The 24,414-nt window shown below is 40.0% G+C and overlaps 1 pseudogene; it reads left to right on the forward strand.

The window, feature by feature from the left end:
- Window positions 1–23,889: 23,889 nt before the first annotated feature.
- LOC118657245 lies at window positions 23,890–24,038 on the forward strand (annotated as a pseudogene).
- Window positions 24,039–24,414: the final 376 nt, after the last annotated feature.

The following is a 24,414-nucleotide window of genomic DNA, read 5'->3' on the forward strand; positions in this document are numbered from 1 at the left end:
GAGGATGTTTCCACTTCTAGGCAGAGGACTTGCAAATGGACCCCCTCTGGTAGACCAGAAAGAGAGAGGAGCCCCTTCCTCAGGGCTGTCACAATCGCACTGCAGGGACCAGGCCTACCCACTAGCAGAGATGTTACCTCCTTGCTGAACACTTTTTTTCTGCCACCCTTGTGCTCTGTTCCTATCCTAAGGAGTACCATTCCTTTCCTTCACAATATCTCAAAGAGCAAGAGAAATGATTTACCATTTTCATTTGCAAACTTTCAGCACAGCAGTCTGGAACACTGGCTTTGCCTTAACTTTCCTTTTTGCCCCTTGGAACAGGTCATCCAATCTCTCCAAGCTGACTTGTACCATATGTAAAATAATGATATTAATGAATACCTACTTACAAAGAATTTAAGTAACGATTACATGAGATAATTCACATAAAGAACTTAGCACAATGCCTGGAACTTTGTAAGTATCCAATAAATCACAGCTATTATTACTTCTGGTCCTTGGAAGGCAGTGGTCGGAGCCAAGAAAGTACAACAGCCAAAGTTTCATTTTCATTTATTCATACATCTTATATTTCAGTCTCCACATACCAGTGAGGGTTCTTCATGTTTAAACTACAAATAAAAGAGAAAATACTCATCGAGAGTTGCGATGTTACAAGTAGATTGCCATCCAGCAATATAACACAATTATATTAGGTGTGCTCAACCTACAAAACCATCCCTACTGCGGTCATTTTCTTCTAAAGAGACTTTAGAAAGCCACTGTTACTGTCTTTAGGGTCCTCTTAGTCTGTTCAGGCTGCTATGACAAAAACATCCTAGACTGTGTAGTTTATAAGCAACAGAAATTTATTTCTAACCATTCTGGAGGTTGGGAAGTCCAAGATCAAGGTGTGGACAGATTTCCTGTCTAGTGAGGACCTGCTTTCTGTTCTTCTCATGAGAAAGAAAGGACAAAGAAGCTCTCGGAATCTCTTTTTAATAGGCACTAATCCCCTTCATGAGAGCTCTAGCTTTATGACTTAATGACATCCCAAAGACCCCACCTCAAAATGCCATCATACTGAGAATTAGATTCCAACATATGACTTTGGGGATGGGGCAAACATTCAATCTAAGGCATGGGTTTAGTCTCACTGACACAATTCTGAAAGGTTATATTTACCTTAGGGATATAACCTTTCTTCTTCTCTATTTCCTAGATCCCACTCTTACCAAGTCTTTTTTTTCTTCCCAAGCTATATAAACATATCCAAAGCAATTTAGGCATGTTCTTTAATGAGTTCTAGAACTTTTTTCTCTGCAATCAAATCCTCTCGTTCACCAGAATTGAAGCTATAGGAGCAGTTCTCCTATTTATTTCTTCTATCTTTGGGAAAAAACAACTTGTAAGACAAGCTGGTCAAAAATGTATCAGACACTCTACTTTCATTCTCCAGTAGATGGTTATGAGATTGAATTCTCACAAAGAATCCTCCTCTGGAACCCTAGTGTACTGTTGATGGGAAGGCTGATTAGAAAATAGTATGGAGTTTCCTCAAAAGATTAAAAATAGACCTGCCTTATGACCCAGTGATTAAACTTCTGGGGATTTATCAGAAGAAACCCCAAACATTAATTCAGGAGACTATATGCACCCCTATGTTCATTGCAGAATTATTTACAATAGCCAAGCTATGGAAGCAATCCAAGTGCCATTGTATATATGTTGTACATATATACGATGGAATATTACTGGACCATTAAAAATGAAATTATACCATTTGCAACAGCATGGATAGACCTACAGGGTATTTTGCTCAGTGAAAAAGTCTCAGGACCTACTTCCCAGAGTGCTCAATCTTCAATAGATTCCCATCTTTTACATTTACAAGGAAAGTGACTTAAATATTTGCCAATTTTTTTTCAAAAATGCTAAAAGAACTCTTAATGAGCTCTAATACTGTCCCATAGTCTGGCCAAAACTGCCCAGTGCAATATTGGACAGCACAGCTCTGCACCAGTCACTGTGGCCTTGGCCCTGAAATATGACTGGCCCACTATGATGTAGGTGTCCACTCTTATACCTAGGTCTTGGACAGTGTGATGAGATTATGTGCCTTTCATTTTCATCTCAAGAGTAGAACAGGGAGAAATGATTTCCATAAATAAGTGAAGAGAATAGCACAGAAATGGCACTGGGAAGATCCATGGGAGTCTGACACTGTTCTGCCTACCTTTGTATATCTCTGTTTCTGTTGAATGTATAGGCCTGTATTCCAGTTTTGAATCCTATTCTATGCAGAGTTTAAGTGACCATGCCCCTGTGTTCTCAAGCTTATGTTGTTTGTACTAGTACCCATATTGCCATTGAAGCATGTGAGTGCATACTTGTTGGTTACTATTCAAAAGGTATGGAAATTTTATCTTGATTATATTGTCCTAGTAAAGAAATACATATTCTCCAGAAGGAAATCTGCCTCACCCAGACTTACCATACAGACTCTTCCTGGCCAGGCCCATGAATGCTTATTAGTAGGTCTGTGTCCATTGGTTATGATGTACAGCCTAGGAAAAATGACTGTCTTCTGTCTGATGGTGCCACAGGACTAATTATTATTGTAAACTCTGACCTGCTGCCCTCCCCAGGGTTTAACTGAATTATATCTCAAAACCTTTCACACAAATGCACTCAGAATCTAGGTACAATCTCTTGACTCACACTAGGGAAATGACAAAGAAAATGGGCTTACAAGTCCTGGACATTGAAATGTCACTGTCCATGCAGGGAGTAGCAGGGAACTGAAGGGAACTGAAGGGACTGAAGCCAGGCATTATATTCTCTGACCCCAGCGTAGTGGCTGCTCCTTTCTAAATTCAAAAGGATCTCCCAAATCTGAGGCATTCAAAGCTGGTCCATAACCCAAATCCAAAGAAAATAAAATTGCTTCTAATCTTCTTGCATTATTTTACCCAATGAATATATTCCTCCTGCCAACGTATCCTTATTCTTTCTACCCATTTGTCAAAGTTTGTTCCTCTAAATCCCAATATACTGTACATTGTTAATAGCTGTTAAATTGCATAAAGGTTAAATTTATTTTAACAGATCTCAAAGGTGTAATAAGGGGGATGCATATCTTATCTTAGAAATTTGGCCGTTTGCTTCTGAAATTACAAAGAATGGCACTAGCTGTGAGGAAAGCAACAGAAAGAAAAAGAAACTTCCATCAAAAGCTACAAAATTCCCAAATCTGCTTCTGATAGGTCTATCTTTCCAATAATAAAAATACCAAACAGCTCACGTTTATAGAGTTCTTATTATGTGTCAAGGATTATATAAGGCACTTACTATGTATGATTGCACTTTTCCCTTAAAATGATCCTATGAGGTGGGTTAGCTCCATTTTGCAAATGAGAAATCCAATAAGTTGAAGCACCCCACCCTAGGCCCCAGGAGTTAAGGGCAGGGGCAGGAATTAAACTTGACTCCAAACAGGAGCTGGGCTTTCTTTTGCCTGCCCAGGGCACATAGTCATTTGCCAGCTTTTCTACAGAATTGCATGTTTGAAAGGCCTTTGTTCTGTTTGGAAGAAATTCAGATCTATTCACTTAATAACTTATTCATTAAAGTGGTCAGGGGTTACTCTCCAGGCTGTGTGAAGCAGGTAAGGAGCGTGTGTCCTTGAATGGACAGCTGTTCATGAAGTTTATGTTTATGTGATGCTCACGGGACCATAATAATCAAAGGGAAGTAAAGAACAAGTTTCTTATCAGATTTTTTCGTCCCTTTTGTGTTTATTGGTTTAATCCTTAAATTATAAGCATTTTAACCTTTTGGAGTTACAGACCCCTTTGAGACTAGTGGAAGATATGAAATCTTTTTCTTAAAAAAATTCTATATTCACATAAATTTTCAACAATTTAGAGAAGCCCTAAAAAAGTCTGTCCGAGGATGCTCATGAATTTAAAGAATGCATTTTTAGGAGAGGACGGAAGATGGCGGCGGTATAGGCAGACGCGTCCCAGGTCATGTCCCGGAGCAAATGGAGTGAGCAGCTGAAACTAGTAACATCCACCCCGAATTGGCGAAATGCTCAGCTGGTGAGAGGGTTTGCAGCCGGGAAGAGCAGAACTCCCCTGGAAAGGTAAAAAAAACAGGGATTTGGGCAGGAAAGTTTGCCAGACCTCTGAGCCCAGAGAGTCGGAGGGAGACCGCGTGGCAGACAGCTGCGTCCCTTGGGACAGACACAGCCCCTAACGGAGGAAAGGAGAACCGCGGGATTCCTGGCGCCGCCGGGGGAATTGCGAGCTGGGTTCTGTGATCACAGAGGACTGAGCCTAAAGGGGGCAGCCTGAAGAGCTGACCAGACCATGCAGTCCCGGTAAGAGAAGAAGCTTACAGAAACCAAGCCTTCCCCGTTTACGCGGCCGGCGTTTGTTTGTTTGTTTTCACTGAATCCTGTTCATGGGACATTTCGGATACAGACACTCACCTGTGCTGAAGAGAGGGAGAGGGTGCGGAGGAGTGGAATCTGGGGAGAGACTGAGGAGAGAAGGGGGGCCGGGAGAGGTGGCAGCGAATTGAGTGCTGAGACACCCCTGAGCCCAGGACTGAGGCAGCCATTCTCTCCGGAGAGTGAGACTCCTCCCCCCAGCCCCCAGGCAAGGAGCACAGCCACACCCAGATTCCACCCTGTAGGAGATCAAGGATTAAAATAACCTGATCAGTCCCTGGGAGTTAACAGGGTCTGGCCTATAGAGGGATTTTCAATCCCAGCAACAACACAGCACTGGTAACTATTACGCAGCCAGCTCTGGGCAGTGAACTTCCACTGGACAGAGAGGCCATATAGCCTCAGAGGCCAACCCCAGAACACTGCCACCCAGAGGCTGACCCACAAACTGACTCTTTGCTAAACACAAAATAAGGCAGTCTGGGAAACAAATGCGGCTTGCTTTAAAATAAGGACTGTGGTTTACAACACAGAGGAACAGTGTATCGCAGGGAAACTCAACACTCTCCTGAATACCTGGCAGGTCTAAGGTGAGCCACACTGAAGAATAGAAGAACCGAAGGACCTTCACTACTGCAATATTTTTTTTCTTTTTTCACCTTTTAACTCAGAAACCAATTTTTTTTCTTTTTTTTTTCTTTACTTCTTTTTTTTTTCTTCTTTTTTCCATCACCTGATTTTACCCTTTTAATTACTACCTTCTTATTTTTAACCAGTATTATTACTGCTACCATTTTACCATTTTTTTTTAAAGTGCCATTTTATTTTCTCTTTATTTTATTTTGGGATTAGTGTTCTCCATTCTATTTTCATCGTTATATTATTGGTTGTTTCTAGTTTGCATTCATCTCCAGGGAGCTGTTGCTGGAATTTTTTGGGATTAATGGCTGTTCTATAGGAGTATTCTCCTCATATAAAAAAGTCTCTTCCCCTCTTCCACTTCATTCTCTCTTTTCGCTCTTTTTTTTCTTTTATTTTCTTTTCTCACTTTTATTTTCCCCCCTCCTTTTTCCCAATTTCATTTTTGCACTCCTTTTTTTGGTCCCTACTTTTCTTTTCTTTTTTCTCTTTTATCTTTTTCTCTTCCTTCTTCCTTATCCCCTAATTCTCTTAATTCAGGTGGTCACCTTTATTTGGGGTTATTAATATCGTGAATATATTTGTGTATAGTGCCTGGTACGTGGTGCCTTGTTGTGTTGTATTTTGTGCCTTTAAATCAACGCAGCAGATCCAAGCAACAGCAACCTCCTGAGCACCACACCCTCTGCTGAGGAACAGCAGCTGTATGTGAAACCTCGCCCCACCAGCCAGAAGAGCCACCACAGCTGTGAACAGCACCCACCAGAGGAGCTGCTGCCAACTGAAGAGCAGCTGCTACCGCAACCGCCCGAAGAGCAACCGCAGACCAAGGAGTCACTGCCACCAAGGGAGCAGCCACTGAACGACTCAACGTCTAGATATGTCAGTGAGATCAAACATGGGTAGACAAAGAAACCCCCAAAGGAAAGAGAAGGAGGACTCTCCAGAAAAGCAGCTAAGTAATACAGAGGCATGCAACATGACAGAAAAAGAATTCAGAATAAGGGTCCTAGAGTGCATAAACCATATGGAGGAAAAAATCGACAACCTCTGAAAGAAGCAAGAAGAAACAGATGAAAAAATCGATAACATATGGAAGAAGCTAGAAGAAACAGATGAAAAAATCAACAACTTAAGTAAGACCCAAGAAGAAATGAAGAGTGATATAGCTGCAATGAAAAACTCCATTGAAAGTATCAACAGTAGACTAGGAGAAGCGGAGGACCGAATTAGTGAATTAGAAGACAAGGAAGCAAAACACACACAAAATGTACTGCAATTGGAGAAAAAAATGAAAAGACAGGAGGAGAGCCTAAGGGAGCTTTAGGACAACATGAAACGAAACAACATACGAATAATAGGGGTACCAGAACAACAGAAGGATGAACAAGGATTAGAAAACCTATTAGAAGAAATAATATCAGAAAACTTCCCTGAGGTGGGGAAGAAAAAAGTCACACAAGCCCAGAGAGTCCCAAACAAGGTGAACCCAAAAAGACCCACACCAAGACACATCATAATTACCATGGCAAATGTTCAGGACAAAGAGAGAATCTTACAGGCTGCAAGAGAGAGACGGAAAGTTACATACAAGGGATCTCCCATTAGATTGTCAAATGATTTCTCAACAGAAACACATCAGGCCAGAAAAGAATGGACAGAAATTAACAAAGTGATGCAAAGCAAAGGACTGAATCCAAGAATACTCTATCCAGCAAGGCTATCATTCAAACTTGAAGGGGAAATAAGAAGCTTCACAGACAAAAAAAGGCTAAGGGAGTTTATCACCACCAAGCCAGCAATGCAAGGAATGCTAAAGGGACTGGTATAAAAATAAGAAATAAAAAGCTCAGAAAGAAAACAGCCACACAAAAACAGAAATGCCTACAAACAAGTACCTTTCAATAATAACTTTAAACGTAAACGGACTAAATGCTCCAAACAAAAGACATCGAGTGGCTGAATGGATAAAAAAACATGACCCATACATATGCTGTCTACAAGAAACCCACCTCATTAGAAGGGACTCACACAGACTGAAAGTGAAAGGATGGAAAAATATCTTTCAGGCAAATGGAAAGGAAAAGAAAGCTGGGGTAGCAATACTTATATCGGACAAAATAGACCTCAAAGTGAAGGCCATAACAAGAGATAAGGAAGGCCACTTCATAATACTAAAGGGATCAATACAACAAGAAGATATAACCCTGGTAAACATATATGCACCCAATGCAGGAGCACCCAAATTCATAAAAAAACTCCTGGAAGATATCAAAGGAGACATCGACAACAATACAATCATAGTAGGGGACTTTAATACACCACTGACAGCACTGGATAAGTCCTCTAGACAAACAATCAGCAAAGATACAGCAATCCTAAATGACTCACTAGATCAGATGGACTTAATAGACATCTTCAGAACACTTCACCCGAAAGCCAGGGAATATACATTCTACTCAAATGCTCATAAGACATATTCAAAAATAGACCATATATTGGGTCACAAGCAAAGTATCCCCAGATTCAAGAAAATTGAAATCATAAAAAGCGTCTTCGCAGACCACGATGGCATAATATTAGAAATAAACTACAATAAAAACAACCCAAAATACTCAAACACCTGGAAGCTGAATAGCATGCTATTAAATATTGATTGGGTTACCAATGAAATCAAAGAAGAAATTCAAAACATCCTGGAAACTAATGACAATGAAAACACAACAATCCAAAACCTATGGGACACAATGAAAGCAGTCCTGAGAGGGAAGTTTATAGCTCTACAGGCCTATCTCAAAAAACAAGAAAAAATGGTAGTAAATCATCTAACTCTACAACTCAAAGAATTAGAAAGAGAGCAACAAGAAAACCCCAGAGTGAGCAGAAGGAAGGAGATAATAAAGATTAGAGCAGAAATAAATGACATAGAGACCAAAAAAACAATACAGAAAATCAATGAAACCAAGAGCTGGTTCTTTGAAAGGATAAACAAGATTGACAAACCTCTAGCCAGACTCACCAAGAAGCAAAGAGAGAGGACCCAAATAAACAAAATCAGAAACGATAGAGGCGAAATAACAACAGACCCCACAGAAATACAAATGATTGTTAAAAAATACTATGGACAGCTCTACTCCAACAAACTAGACAACCTGGAGGAAATGGACAAATTCCTAGAAAAATACAACATTCCAAAACTCAATCAGGAAGAATCTAAAAATCTCAACAGGCCAATAACTATGGAAGAAATTGAAGCAGTCATCAAAAAGGTTCCAGCAAACAAAAGCCCAGGACCAGACAGCTTCACAGGGGAGTTTTACCAAACATTCAAGGAAGAACTAAAACCTATCCTCCTCAGACTACTACAAAAAATTCAAGAGGAAGGAACACTTCCAAGCTCATTCTATGAAGCCAGCATCACCCTAATACCAAAACCAGGTAAAGACAACACAATGAAAGAGAATTACAGGCCAATATCCCTCATGAACATAGATGCCAAAATCCTCAACAAAATCTTAGCAAATCGGATCCAGCAGTACATTAGAAAGATCATACACCATGACCAAGTAGGATTTATCCCAGGGATGCAAGGATGGTACAATATCCGCAAATCAATAAACGTGATACATCACATAAACAAATTGAAAGAAAAAAACCACATGGTCATATCAATTGATGCAGAAAAAGCATTTGACAAAATTCAACACCCATTTTTGATAAAAGCTCTCAGCAAGGTGGGAGTAGAAGGATCATACCTCAACATAATAAAAGCCATATATGACAGGCCCACAGGCAACATCATACTCAATGGACAAAAACTAACACCATTTCCCCTAAGAACAGGAACAAGACAGGGATGCCCCCTCTCACCACTCCTGTTCAACATAGTACTGGAAGTGTTAGCCATTGCAATTCGGCAAGAAGAAGAAATAAAAGGCATCCAAATTGGAAAAGAGGAAGTAAAACTGTCCTTATTTGCAGACGACATGATATTATACATACAAAACCCTAGAGACTCAATCAAAAAGCTACTGGACTTAATACATGAATTTGGCAATGTAGCAGGATACAAAATTAACCCCAAGAAATCCGAGGCATTTCTATACACCAATAGTGAACTTTCAGAAAGAGAGATTATAAAAACAATCCCGTTTACCATCGCACCAAAAAAATTAAGCTACCTAGGAATAAACTTAACTAAAGAGGTAAAAGACCTCTACTCAGAAAACTACAGGACGATGAAGAAAGATATAGAGGAAGACATAAACAGATGGAAGAACATACCGTGTTCATGGATTGGTAGAATCAACATCATTAAAATGTCCATACTACCCAAAGCAATCTATAAATTCAACGCACTTCCCATTAAAATACCAACGGCATACTTCAGAGATCTAGAACGAACTCTCCAAAAGTTCATCTGGAATAAAAAAAGACCCCGAATAGCTGCAGCAATCCTGAAAAAGACCAAAGTAGGTGGGATCTCAATACCAGATATCAAGTTGTATTACAAAGCCACTGTTCTCAAAACTGCCTGGTACTGGCACAAGAATAGGCATATAGATCAATGGAATAGAATAGAGAGCCCAGAAATCGGCCCGAACCAATATGCTCAATTAATATTTGACAAAGGAGGCAAGAACATACAATGGAGCCAAGATAGTCTCTTCAATAAATGGTGTTGGGAAAATTGGACAGATATATGCAAGAAAATGAAACTAGACCACCAACTTACACCATACACAAAAATAAACTCAAAATGGATAAAGGACTTAAATGTACGACAGGAAACCATAAAAATTCTAGAAGAATCCAAAGGCAACAAAATCTCAGACATATGCCGAAGCAATTTCTTCACTGATACAGCTCCTAGGGCACTTGAAACGAAAGAGAAAATGAACAAATGGGACTACATCAAAATAAAAAGCTTCTGCACAGCAAAAGAAACCATCAACAAAACAACGAGAAAACCCACTGTGTGGGAAAACATATTTGCCAATGTCATATCTGATAAGGGCCTAATCTCCAAAATTTATAGGGAACTCATACAACTTAACAAAAGGAAGATAAACAATCCAATCAAAAAATGGGCAAAGGACCTAAATAGACACCTTTCAAAAGAGGACATTCAGAAAGCCAAGAGACATATGAAAACATGCTCAAAGTCACTAATCATCCGAGAGATGCAAATCAAAACAACAATGAGGTACCATCTCACACCTGTCAGACTGGCTATCATCAACAAATCAACAAACGACAAGTGCTGGAGAGGATGTGGAGAAAAAGGAACACTTGTGCACTGCTGGTGGGAATGCAGACTGGCGCAGCCACTATGGAAGACAGTATGGAGTTTCCTTAAAAAACTGAAAATGGAACTCCCATTTGACCCTGTGATCCCACTTCTAGGAATATATCCCAAGAAACCAGAAACACCAATCAGAAAGGATATATGCACCCCTATGTTCATAGCAGCACAATTCACCATAGCTAAGATCTGGAAACAGCCTAAGTGCCCATCAGTAGATGAATGGATTAGAAAACTGTGGTACATCTACACGATGGAATACTATGCTGCTCTAAAAAGGAAGGAACTCTTACCATTTGCAACGTCATGGATGGAACTGGAGAGCATTATGCTAAGTGAAATAAGCCAGTCAATGAAGGAAAAATACCACATGATCTCACTCATTCATGGATAATAGAGACCATTATAAACTTTTGAACAATAATAGATACAGAGGCAGAGCTGCCTCAAACAGATTGTCAAACTGCAGTAGGAAGGCCGGGGAGGGTTGCGGGGCAGGAGGTAGGGGGGTAAGAGATCAACTAAAGGACTTGTATGCATGCATATAAGCATAACCAGTGGACATAAGACATTGGGGGATAGGGGAGGCTAGGGGACTGTCTAGGGCGGGGGGATAAAATGGACACATATGTAATACCCTTTGCAATACTTTAAGCAATAAAAAAAAATAAAAAAAATAAAAAAAAATTGCTGGGAGAGAAAAAATAAAAAAAAAAAAAATAAAACACTTGGAAAAAAAAAAAGAATGCATTTTTAAGTTTAGTAAAATAAGCTCAAATTCCTCTCCTGTATCCAGGAAAACACCAGAAGTGAGAGAGCCAGAAACCTCCTTTCTCTTTCCATCTCCTTGGTCTCTCAGGATGAACCCAGGGAAGCATCAGCCCCATCATTAGGGCCACCATAAGCTGAGCCCTATGCAAGTGTGACTGACCAAGGTGAGGAGTGGGGACTGAGAACAGCTCATGTCCTGCTTGCCAGACTATGTACCTTAGCACTGGGCTGCATCCACCATGACTGGGCACCTCTTCCTAATTTGTATGACGTTGTTTGTATATAAGCCAGTCGGTGTCTTACATATCCATTCATACCCTGGACTATATATCAGCCAGCAATGCCCTGACTTATGGAGAAAGGTCCCCCACTCACAACATCAAAAAGTCCCAGTTCCTCACAAAAATTACCTTGAAATGGATTAAAGACTTAAATATAAAACCTGAAGGCATAGAAACTCTTAGAAAAAAAGCATCGGGGAAAAGCTCCTTGACATTGGTCTTGGCAATTATATTTTTGGATATTACACCTAATATCCAAGCAATGAAAGCAAAAATAAGCAAGTGAGACTACAAGTTTATACACAGCAAAAGAAACAATAAAAAAAAAACCCAATGAATAGCCAACCTCCACAATGAGAAGAAACATTTCCAAACCACAAATCTGATAATAAACTCATACAACTTAAGAGAAAAATAAGTAAATAAATAAATAAATAATCCAATTAAAAATGAACAAAGGGCCTGAATAGACATTTTTTTCCAATGAAAACATACAAATGTTATAATTGTTCTATTTTATCATTAGTTATTTTTGTTAATCTCTTACTGTGCCTAGTTCATAAATTAAACTTAATCATTAGTATGTATGTATAGGGAAAAACATAATACATTTAGGGCTCAGTATTATCCTTGGTTTTAGGCATTTATTGGGTGTCTTAGAACATAACCCCCACAGGTAAGGGGGCACTACTGTACTGTATGATCTCTCTTACATGAGAAACTAAAAGAACTTCACTTATAAAGACAGAGAACAGATTGGTGGTTGCAGGAATGGGGTGTGGGAAAGTGGAGAAAATGGGTATATGTGGTCAAAAGGTACAAACTTCCAGTCATGAGATAAGTAAGTTTGGAAGATATAATGTACAGCAAGAATGTCAAACTTGCGGCCCATGGGCCACATGTGGCCCACAACAAATATTTTTGTGGCCTAGCCAATATAACGGTATGTAAGAAACATTTTAATAAAAATTTTGTAACTTATTTTTTACAATATCCTATTATTCATAATCCTAATATATAAAAAGCCAGAGGCCGTCATGACCAAAACAACTGAACGGATGACTGAACAGCAGGCTGCATGGGGCAACCAGACTGGCAGGGGAGGGAGTTAGGGACGACCTTGCTGGTGGGGGGCAGTTGGGGGTGACCAGGCTGGCAGGGGGAGCAGTTGGGAGTTACCAGGTTGGCATAGAGGGCAGTTAGGGACAATAAGGAAAGCAGGCAGGTGAGCAGTTAGGAGCCAGGGGTCCAGGATTGTGAGAGGGATGTTTGACTGCCGGTTTAGACCCAGTCTCTGGGATCAAGCCTAAACCGGCAGTTGGACATCCCCCGAGGGGTCCTGGATTGGAGAGGGTGCAGGCTGGGCTGAGTGGACCCCGCCCCCATGCACGAATTTTGTGCACCAGGCCTCTAGTTATTAATAACGAACTACAACATTCGCTAATGACTGATTACTATAATTGTGATGCATTCATTTCCCTTACGCGCCTTATGCTCAGCACACCATTTCTCTCCACTAATACTAGCAGCAAATATTTTAGCAGCTGATTGCCACATCATTAGTCTTGTACTGACTTGTTTAGTGTGCACAACAGGAAATATTTCACTTTCGGAGAACAAGAAAAATATGTTTATTTACATTACGCTAATTAATTTATGTAGTTATTCAGTGTCTGGTAAGTTAATGTTTAAGAAAAAAAATTAATTTTTATTAAAATTTTTTATTATTTTATGTTAACGATTACTCATTTAGTTCAGTCCTTTGTATTCAGCATGTCTCTATCGAAATAAACTTATTTTCTATGAAAATTGAAGCTCTTGTTTTATTGTGGCCCACATAAACTTAAACCTTGTTTATTTGGCCCGTGTTAGCCTTTGAGTTTGACATGCTTGATGTACAGCATAATGGTGATGGTCCTTAATACTGTATTGTTTATTTGAAAGTTGCTAAGAGAGTAGATCTGAAAATTTTTCATCACAATAAAAAAAAAAAGGTGCAACTATGTGAGATGATGAATGTTAACTAAATTTATTGTGGTGATTATTTCATAATATACACATATACCAAATCATTACCTGTACACCTTAAACTTACACAATATTATATGTAAATTACATCTCAATAAAAGTAGAAAAAGTAATATTAAAATGATTTAAAAGCCCCAATTCATCCCATTTGTGGTCTCCTCCCTCCCTTCTAGGTTACTTGGCATCTGAAGACAAGCTCATTCCATAGAGCCAGTAACCTGGGCCCCGTCTCCTTCCTGCACTAGGGCAGCATTGAGATGGCCATGTAATATTCTTGTTCATTAACTCATTGTCATGGGCACACAATTTACCAATGGCCACTCTTCAGAATATGTTTGATTTGACCAAGAAGGCTTTGCTCCTTTGTTTCCCACCTGCTTATTCACCATAGCTCACATCCATGCAACATTTTTTCAATGAAAACCACATTCCCTCCTAATAAGGGTCACACTGGATTCCAATTTCCAGGAGTAGATCCTGCACAGTGAGGCTTTTCATGCCTGGTCTTTTTGTTGTTGTTGTTAATCCTCACTAGAGGATATTTTTCCATTGATTTAGGGAAAGTGGAAAGGAGGGGGAAAGACAGAGAAACGCATCAATTGGTTGCCTCCTGCATCCACACCAACCAGGGCAGGGGATGGAGCCTGCAACCGAGGTACGTGCCCTTGACCTGAATAGGACCTGGGACCCTTCAGTCCGTAGGCTGATGCTCTATCACTGAGCCAAACCGGCTAGAGTGATGCTTAGTCTTATTACAATCCTTAACAGACCTCATCAGCGGTGAAAGTGCCACGGATCTGGATCTGAGTCTTTTATCCATGCCACAAACATTTCTGAAATACCTACTATGTACCAAGCATTGGAAAGCTCAATGAAGGGTAGAAGTATGAATAAGTGATGTTGTCCACCTTGGAAAGGCTAGCTTAGGGTCTATGTAATTAAAATGGATAGACAAGACCCAGAAACCTGCTGGTAAGACACCCTCAAAAAGAGCTAACCTCCTGACCACATATCTGTTGGGACCTTAACTTCTCTGCTTTGACCTATGCAATAATATCCTCACATTAACATGAAGAGTAATCTTGGATGGTTTAGAGCAGTGATGGCGAACCTATGACACGCGTGTCAGAAGTGACACGCGAACTCATTTTTTGGGTTGGTTTTTCTTTATTAAATGGCATTTAAATATATAAAATAAATATCAAAAATATAAGTCTTTGTTTTACTATGGTTGCAAAATCAAAAATTTTCTGTATGTGACACGGCACCAGAGTTAAGTTAGGGTTTTTCAAAATGCTGACACGCCGAGCTCAAAAGGTTCACCATCCCTGGTTTAGAGAGATCTGCCTAAAAGCAAGAGAGTAATCCAAATGGCCGCTGAGGTCTCTTAATCATAATGCTGTAAGGCATCGACAGACAAGCCAGTCCCTAAAGTTTTATCATGCCCTTGGGGGAGGAGGAAGCAGGAGCAGACTTACTTTTATGGAACCCACTTGTTTAACCGAATTAAGACAGGGAATATGTTTGCTGCCGGCTATTTCAGACCTCCACTTTTGACCCACACTTTATACTAAGCTTCAGGGCAGAGGAGCCCAGGAGCACAGGATTTCCCTAATCCACATTATTTTAAACTCAAATTTCATTCCATCTCTGCTTTCTCTGTGTCGTGCCTCTAACCTCTGATATTTTGCAGCCTTCCTTTTATTTCCAGTGTTTTTGTTTGTTTATCCTTCCAGATTCTGACCCTCCTGTTATTATTGCCCTGCACAAAGGTTGTCTTCTTTTCTTGACCCGGGATGCTCCACTGATGTGCCTCTCTGACTCCCATCCCCCCACTCCCCCCAAGGCCAGCACTAGTAGAAAGTATCTCCCAGTCCCAGGGTGTGTCGTATCTTCTCTGGTCTACCAATTTAAATGTCAACTTCATCCAAATACATCCTCACAGACACAGGCAGAATAATGTTTGACCAAAGGTCTGGATACATCATGGTCTAGTCAAGTTGATACATTAGATAAATCATCACATCCTGGCTGTTTTTAACCATGACCTGAAGTTCTTCTAAGAGACTAATTCCCATTTGTAGCTCCCTCCATGAAGAGAAAGGGCATTGTGTATGAAAGGGGAAGTTCTGGCCCTTATTCTGAATTTAGGCTAGAATTGGTAGATTGGTCAAACAGGTCCTATCCCTCCCCACTTCTGTCCTTGTGTGGAAGTCCTTGATAGTTCAAGGACTGAAAGTCCTCTTTTCTAATGAATATAGGGTCATTCTCTGAATCACTTAATGCATAAGAGATTTGGGTACTACAATCAGTCAATAGAAGTCAGCATGCAAGATGAAATATTTGCCATCAAGACTCTTAGCCAGGTCCAAGTAGCTCAGAAAACAGATGTTTTATGTGCTGCCTCCAATATTTTTTAAACGACATGAAACATATTTATAATCTGCATAAGATTCTAGGTGTTACTTCTCTAGAATCAGAAAGTTAAACCATCAGAGATCATTTAATTCAAACTGTCCAGTTTCCAGAAGTGTAAACAGAGCCCTTTTGTAGACAGTCTTCTGCCTCTGTCTCTCTCTGTCTCTGGTTGTTGGGCATCTGAAACCATCTTGCAAATGGATGATTCTTCAGTTCACGAGTCTCATTGGGAGGCAATGCTTGGCTCTCACTACAGATGCTGAAAACCCCAGGCTTGCATATTCTCATCCTCTCTTGCAGCTAAGGCATGGGCATGTGTCCAAGGTCCCCCCAATCAGATGTACTTGCCCCAGATTCGGAATTAATTGGGAGCTTGAGATATAAAGAAGCAGGGACAGTCCATTCTGGTGGGTGGTGACAGCAGTGTTTTCAGAAACTCCAGGCTCAATGCTGCAGGGATGGCATTCTTGTTCAGTTCCAGAGGCAGCAATATCCTGACTGGTTTTGTCTCGTGGTCCTAGTTGCTGCCAGCATTCCATGTTCCTGAGCAAGCCTTTCTTTATGGCCTTCCTGGTTATTCTGAGAGCTACCCTATGTCTTCTCAATAAAATTCTTATGTGCTTAAATCAGCCAAAGGTTTTATTTTTGGTTTGTTTTTTAGTTTCTTGCAATTAAAAACCCTGGGGGATATGTGATTCAACAGGTCTTGTGTGGTTTACACGGGGAACAAATCTTCTCTATCTTCCCTTGGGAAACACCATACTAGGATAGCATATAGGATCTGTTTCACTCAAAATTGTGAGTAACAATTTAAGAGCCTGTATTAGTGAGAAATAGGTTAGGCAGCAAGCAACCTAAAACTCATAATACCAATAGCTTAAGTAAGCTAGAAGTATATTTCTTTCTTACATAAACTAGAGAGGTGCCTAGTGGGAGCTTTGGGGCTCCAGGCTGTTAGAGATCCATGCTCCGTCCCTCTCATTTCTCTTCACCCTTAGCACTAGGGGTCCAGCTTATAGTATGTTTGTAGACAAATCTTCTTGTAGTCCGAGCCTTAAATGATTCCTATCCAGCCCCTGCCTTTTTTTTAAAGTATGCAGATACTTGCTAGAATTCTTCTTCAGGCTGCTATAATAAATATGATAGACTGGGTAACTGAAACAGCAAACTTTTCTCACAGGTCTGGGGGCCAGGACGGCCAAGGTCAAGTCACCAGTCAATTTGGTGTCAGTGAGAACCAGCTTCCTCGTTTGCAGATGGTGCCTTCTTGCTGTGTCTTCATGGCAGAGGGAGAAAGAGCTTTAGTCTCTTCTTCTTAGAAGGACACTCATCCCATCATGTGGGCTTCAGCCTCATTACCTTATGTAAACCTAATTATCTCTCAAACAACCCACCTTCTAATGCCATCCCTTTGGGAGTGAGGGCTTCAAAATATACATTCCGTTCATATACCACCCAATGCCAACATTTTTCATGGGCTCCTTTCTTGGTTTATATGGACTCAGCTTTGGCTCTTAGGGCAGCAGGGCGGCAGGGCTACAGAGCAGACATCTCTGGACTCAAGCAGCACTGACTATGCAGTTCTGGCCCACTAGCACCAACAGGAGGTGGATGACTTTGCAGAGCGAGGATCAATTCTCAGTTCCAGTGACAAAGCCAAGGCAAAAAACAAAGTCCTCTCTCTGAGTGGTATGCAGCACAAATATGCCTCTGGGCACAGATGGAAACACTGGGCACAGATGCTGCAGTGCCAGGAAATGGAGGCTTTTATCTTGAACTTTTCCAGCCAAATTTAATCTGATTGTATAAAAGGATTGCATTGTAAATCTTAAGTGCATAAAGAATTCTGACTGTCTTGGCCTTGGTTCCTCTTGAAATCATTATAAATTACTCTGTATTCAGTATCTTCAAAACTCCCAAGAAAAATAAAGGATCTTCTATACTAAGAAGGAGATTATTTAACATCTCAAAGCCAAGATTTTATCTACTAGTAGCTTCATTGATCATCTTCAACTCTTTCCTCATTTACCTGCTTATCACCAATTCAATCCAGCACAAGTAATGGTTGGTATTCATGTTAGTGACCAGTATTTCATAATGGGATATGTTCTCTCTGTCTCACGCCAATGCACATACATGATAATTGTAAAAAGCCCTTTGTCAATAGGTTTATTACTGATGCTATCTTGTAACCAGAACAGGTATACCTTAAATTTTAATTATCTTCCCCTCCTTCAGATTCTGAAAACAATTATTTTAATCTTTGGAATCGCCATGACATCTATCATTTTTAGGGGCAGGCCTCCCACCTCTTCAAACACATAAAGAGTGTGACTAACATTGGTCAGTCAAGGTCAGCTGGTAAGAGTTCAAATCCTTTCACCTCTCAGTAATTACATCTTCCTCAGTCTGGGGAAGGAGTGATAAACAGCCATAATGAGAGTAACAGAAATAGCAGTAACTATTGCAAAACACTTCGGCAAATACAAAATGGTTTTACCTAAACTAATAAAAGTTAACAACCTAAATCTCCCAATCCTACTTTGTGTCCCTTGATCCAGCCAAAATACCAACCCTGAGCAAATAATGTTCATTGCATTAGTTTTCTTTAACAAGGAACATAAAAAATCCTATAGTGGTCTCAGTAAAAGTTCAGCAACTGTTCCCAAAGAACAAAGAGGAAAATAGCTCCAAGTATGTTTGATGGACATCAATTGACCAAGAAGGAGGAGCTGAACAGAAAAGACTGCATAATAGGATGCTATGAAAATTGAAAGCATCATTTTTTTTTTAAAGGCAGAGTACGGGCTCCCAATATTGAAAAACACCTGATGCTTCTAGTCTCTGGTTGTGAAACAGGAAGTAAGCTTAGCAGCCACATGAGTTTAGGGTGTTACTACTGCTGTGCCTACGCAGGGAAAGGACTGTGGGAGGTGACATAGCTCCCTTAGGAACAAAACCCAAGACCAGCCTCTCAGCTGCTGCTCTACATGGCACGATAACAGATCTCAGCCAGCTTTCAGACCTGCTGAAATGCCATAAAAGGACTCTGTCCTTTGTTGCATTGGGTTCCTGAGCTTGGATTAGCTCGTGTCAATGAGAGAAGCTGTGTCCCATGACACTGATGCTTTAAGAGCTCCCCAGGAGATAGGAGGCTGGAGGACAGGTAAACTGGTGTAAGCAAAAGCTTCCCTCTTCCCACAGTTGAGATCACAGACAGTTGTCTCCTGGCACAGGACCAGCGCAGCAACCGAGCTGACCTGCTGGAGGAGGGGTGGCCCCTCACACTCGCCTCAGTGGTGGTGAGAAGTGGAATGCTGAGGCGGCTGGTTTTGCACTTTTTTTTTTTGTAGCAAAGTTTATTGTGTTTAATTTATAAATGTTGGAAACAAACCAGAAAGATAAACTGAGTTCATTTGAACCCACCGATGTTTCTCTAAAATAATATACACTTTGTTCCATGTAACAATTATAAAATTACTGGTTTATCAATTACCGTTACTTTACAAACAAAAATCACTTTCATGGCTAGCATATCAATCTTAGAGATTGGGAACGGCCTGAGGAGGCACCATGTGTTTTTTGTCCTACTCTTGGCCTCTGCTTACCTCTCCAGTTTCAATTCTTGCCTTTCCTTCTTCCCTTTCCATGTTGTTCCAGCTACAATGAACTTTTTATTTCTGTAAAACTGTGCTCATCCTTCCTATCGCAGAGATTTTGCAGGTTCTGCTTCACCTATCCTTACATCCCCTCACTTTTGACTGTCCACCTTCCATCCCATCTTCGGTTATCTGCTTAAAACATAACTTACCACACAATTTCATAGCACCTTGTACTTCCTTTGTCTTTCCCATAATAATGGCATCCCAGGGTTCTAGGCCCTGTCCTAAGAATTTACATTCACACACAACACACATGTATGTGCTTCTATGTCTATATATATCTACCATCTATCTATAGCAGGGGCGGTGATCATGCGGCTTGTGGGCCATCTAAGGCCTGCAAAATCATTTGGTCTGGCCCTGCCAAGGCGTTAAGGGGTGAGTTAATTAAATGTTTGACCAAATATAGCAGGCTAATTTTTAAGCTGATAATTTTGTATGGCCCATGAATGATGTTATAAATATCCAAATGGCCCTTGGTAGAAAAAAAGGTTCCCCACCCCTGATCTATAGGAACAGTAGTCAGATATAATAACAGTCAAAGCAGAGGAAATAAGGACATACAAAATATAATAAATGCAGAGAAGATTTTCAAAGCCTAATAAAATGGAAAGAGAGAAAAAGAGCGCCAGCCAAAAGTGCAGGTTCTTTTCAGAAGAAGATATCATGAACTTAATGATTTGGGATTTAAAAAATTGCTTTACATTTTATAACCAGAAAAATTATGTAACTTTTGAACTAGGTCTTTCATATTTCTTCCAAGTCTAATATTCTCTGTGAAATCCCAAGTGGCTATGTACTGATGAATAATTTTGAAAGTAATAAAGTGTTCCACCAGCATTCCAATTCTCCATCGTGTAACTAAGTTGAAATATTTATGCTAATAGACTCATCAAATATGTGCACATACGCACACACAACACGCTCATACATGTTCATGTGCTGACACTCACACACATGTTTTCCTGAAATATCCATTGAACAGAGATTAAGGACATTGGGAGGATGTGAAATGGGGAGAGATTGGTCAATCTGTTAGTTACTGAACACTCTCTTTTGCAAATGAACTGAATAGAATAAAACATTATATTTGGGAAAATATTGATATGTTTGTATGTGTAGAAAAATTTTACAGATGTAAGAGAAAAAATGTTACAGATATAAGAGACAATCAGTGTTACTGTAGTGTTTTGAAAATAGAAGCATGTTTTCAATTACTCCAATCCCCAGAGTCAAATATTTAAATAAAGCATGATGTCACCATTGACCAATGAAATGCTAACATTCCTCTGCTGCTCTGGTCTGGGTGGGGCCTGAGAGGGTCTACATCAGCCTTGGGCAAACTACAGCCTGTGGGCCAGATCCTGCCCGTTTGAAATGAATAAAACTAAAAAAAAAAGACCGTACCCTTTTATGTAATGATGTTTACTTTGAATTTATATTAGTTCACACAAACACTCCATCCATGCTTTTGTTCCGGCCCTCCGGTCCAGTTTAAGAACCCATTGTGGCCCTTGAGTCAAAAAGTTTGCCCACCCCTGGTCTAAATCAAGGGCAGTGAACAGAGCTCAAGGCCAGTGGTGAGACAGAAGAAATTGTTCTGTTTCCAAGTATGTTTATGGAAATGAGGAGCTTCATAGTGTCTCTCTGCACTAAGTTTAGGCAAAATGCTCACTTGATAGAAGCATCGCCCTTGTTAATGTACTGGGATTTTTAATGTACTAAACACAGCACTGAACTTTTCAGAGTTGTGTGTGGGAGTCTGAGCCTGGGTGCCTAAAGCAAGCAGGAAACCCAAGGCTTTTGAATAGGTTTAGACATCTTTGGCAGAGAAATCAATGGGAAGCCTTTTAAACATACAGATATTGGGTCCCAGACCGACAAGAAGCAGAATCTTCAAATTCCCTGGCACCCACCTGCACCTATAGGCCCGGCCGGACCGGGCCATCTGACTTTGACTTTAAAGGTTCTCTACAATTGAGGCAAAATTCTTAGCTGAAGATCAACTCTTTGTCTGATCTTTAGTTACCCTTCTCTCGCCTTCCTTCATCCTGGAAATCTTTTTATTAAGGGCAAGTATGGAGAATCACAATTTATATGGATATGAAGGTAGCCTACTTTGACAAGTGTTGTCCATTGTTCTTCAGAGCTAATTTGCTTGATCTAACTCCACCGGAACGGTCCAAAGTTAGATGGTACTTACTTGTAAGGAAGGTAGGGGGAGGGAGTATAGTTTTTTCATAGAATCTCCCAAATTTTAGCTCTTTAATGTGCAATAATGTTTTTGTCCCTTGAAAATGGCACTTTGCAGCTTGAATATATTCTATTGCCAGCAGATTTTCTTGTGTATTTTTTTCTGCAACCAACCCCTCCATGAAGATATAGGTTGTGTTCTTTAGAAAAGTCATAATTACCAGTGAAATTTAAAGTATTTGCTAATTTTTACTTCATAACACATGTAGATGAAGTTATGATGCATATCTACTGTAACTTTGGACCTAAACATCCTGAGTTCAAATCCTGGCCCTGTGCACTTGCTAGTCTGTGACCTTGGACTTCATCTCTTGGTACTTCCATGTTCTCATCTATGAAAACTACTTTATAGGGCTGTTGTGAGAGTCCAGTGAGCTAATATTTGTGAAGTGTATAAAACAGAGCCTGGGCAGAGAAGTAAGGACCTAATATGGGTTAGCTTTTATTATTCTTTTCTTTTTATATATATTAAAAGAGTACTTCCTGCCCTGCATCGTTTTCCTTTTCCTTAAAACAGAGCAACAAATAAAGAACTCAATTCCTCCATCTTTAGATTGGAAATGGGAGGTCAGCCAACCTTTAGATTGAAACATGGATAGATCTGGTAGGATATAACAAGCCCTTTTCACAAAACCCTTGGTTGTTGTTTTGTTTGTGTTCTCACTGGGGATGGGGCAGAAAAGGACTTCACTCTTCACATTATAAGGACCCTCCCATCCAAAGAATATTGGAGCACTAGACATCAGTTACTCATCACAGTTGTCAAGAAGAAAGCTGAGGAACAGCTCTGTACATCTCTAAGTTCTGAGAAAACTACAGGGAAGACAAGTCAAGGGGAGTTGAAGGAAGCAGGAGAGAAACCAACACTTACTGAGTGCCTAACATGTGCCAGGTGACATAATACACTTTATGCACGTTATCTTTTTACAGAGCAGGGTCCAGTGCTCATTTGCAACCCAGGGCCTACAAGGGAAGACCGAGCTCCTTGAAGATGTCCCCAGTACTCACTTCACCTCACATTTGTACATTCTACCCTCACCCTCAATTCCAGGGCACATGGGCCACCCTCACTCATGGTATACTTCCTCCTACCTCCAGACTAGAGGGAAATTTACCAGCAAGTGAGGGTAGACTGAAAAATTTTATTGGATTAATGAGATATTTGGGGACCATGCAATTCCCAGAGAGAATATTCATTTCTTGGATGAAGAAATATATTTCTGTAGTATATTCCAGCATATTAGATGCTCTCAGGAGCCTCTTTTCAAATTTTAGTAAACACATATTTCCTTTCTTTTGGGAAGAAGGGCATACAGAATATGATTTAATAATATTAATTATTCATTTTCATATATATTGACCTATACTTAGTCTATAAATTATTTTTGTACCTTTCAGATCTTCTACTTGTAGTAAGAGAATACCTTATAACATAGACCAAACAAAAATGGAGAGAAAAACAAAATTTTGAGTCATGCCAGCCACATATTTGTCCATTGGGAAGCAGCTAAGCCACAGATTAGGGACATAGTCCTGGGGCAAAGCCAGGGGGCATGGTGACAAAGGACTCTTTGTTCTTCCCATGGCCAGATATGTACATAAGTGCATCTTTCCTCCATACATTTATCCAGGGCCCAGGGGGAAAGGTTGATGGCTGAGATATTTGAGTAACCAAGCAATTTTTCTAGTAAGACTGACCACTATTTAAATGGAGTCTTTAATCCATGGAGTTGGATTTAAATTGTTTAAATTATTTTTATTTTATATTTTATTAAAATGGTAAGCTACTTAAATTACTTAAAGTATAACATTACTTAAAAGTGTACAATGTGATGATTTGATATAAATATACATTGTTTAAAAATATATCTTTCTCAGTACAGTATTTTCTCAGTCTGAATGCAAAATGAACAAATTTTAGACCAGAATAATTGTAAGCTATTAAGGCACTTTGTGAAGAAAATGGACATTTTATAGGATAAGAAATGACAGAATTGCCTAACATGGCTAGAGCTGTCTTGAGTGACTTGTGCCCATATATTATGTAGACACAGAACTGGCCAGTAAGAAGAGTGTTTAAAAATATGAACTTACATGCTTACCTGGCAGCGGAGATACCATGATCACAGGGCGAGGCTTAGCCATTGCACTCCAAACATGCTGGCCCCTGAGATTTCCCCAAATGTGGGAAACCCGACTGCGTAATTTGTGGCAGCAGGGGACTGCATTCGCACTCTCCCCTGGAAAAAAAAAAAAAAAAGAACTTTCACCTAAATTCAATACTTCTACTATCTACTCAGATACCTAGAGGTGACCCAAAGATGGGGCAGAAAGGGATGCAGCTGATCATACCTACATCCCAGAAAATGATCAGGGTCTGATGAGAAACAATTACCAGATTTCTACTTCCAAACTAGATTCCTAGAGGAATCCATATGCAAATTCCTGGAATTTCTCTGTACACATAGAGAAAATGTCAGGGAAGTGTATTATGCTATTGCTAAAAAGGCATTGACCCCAAGTTCCCATCTTCTTCTCTATTTCAGTAGCCTACGATGGTTCACATGTGAGCCTTATGTACATGTTTGCGTGTTTAGTATAAAGGATCAGGTGAGATTT

The sequence above is a fragment of the Myotis myotis genome, unplaced genomic scaffold (genome assembly GCF_014108235.1).
Source record: "Myotis myotis isolate mMyoMyo1 unplaced genomic scaffold, mMyoMyo1.p scaffold_m19_p_5, whole genome shotgun sequence".
NCBI lineage: Eukaryota > Metazoa > Chordata > Mammalia > Chiroptera > Vespertilionidae > Myotis > Myotis myotis.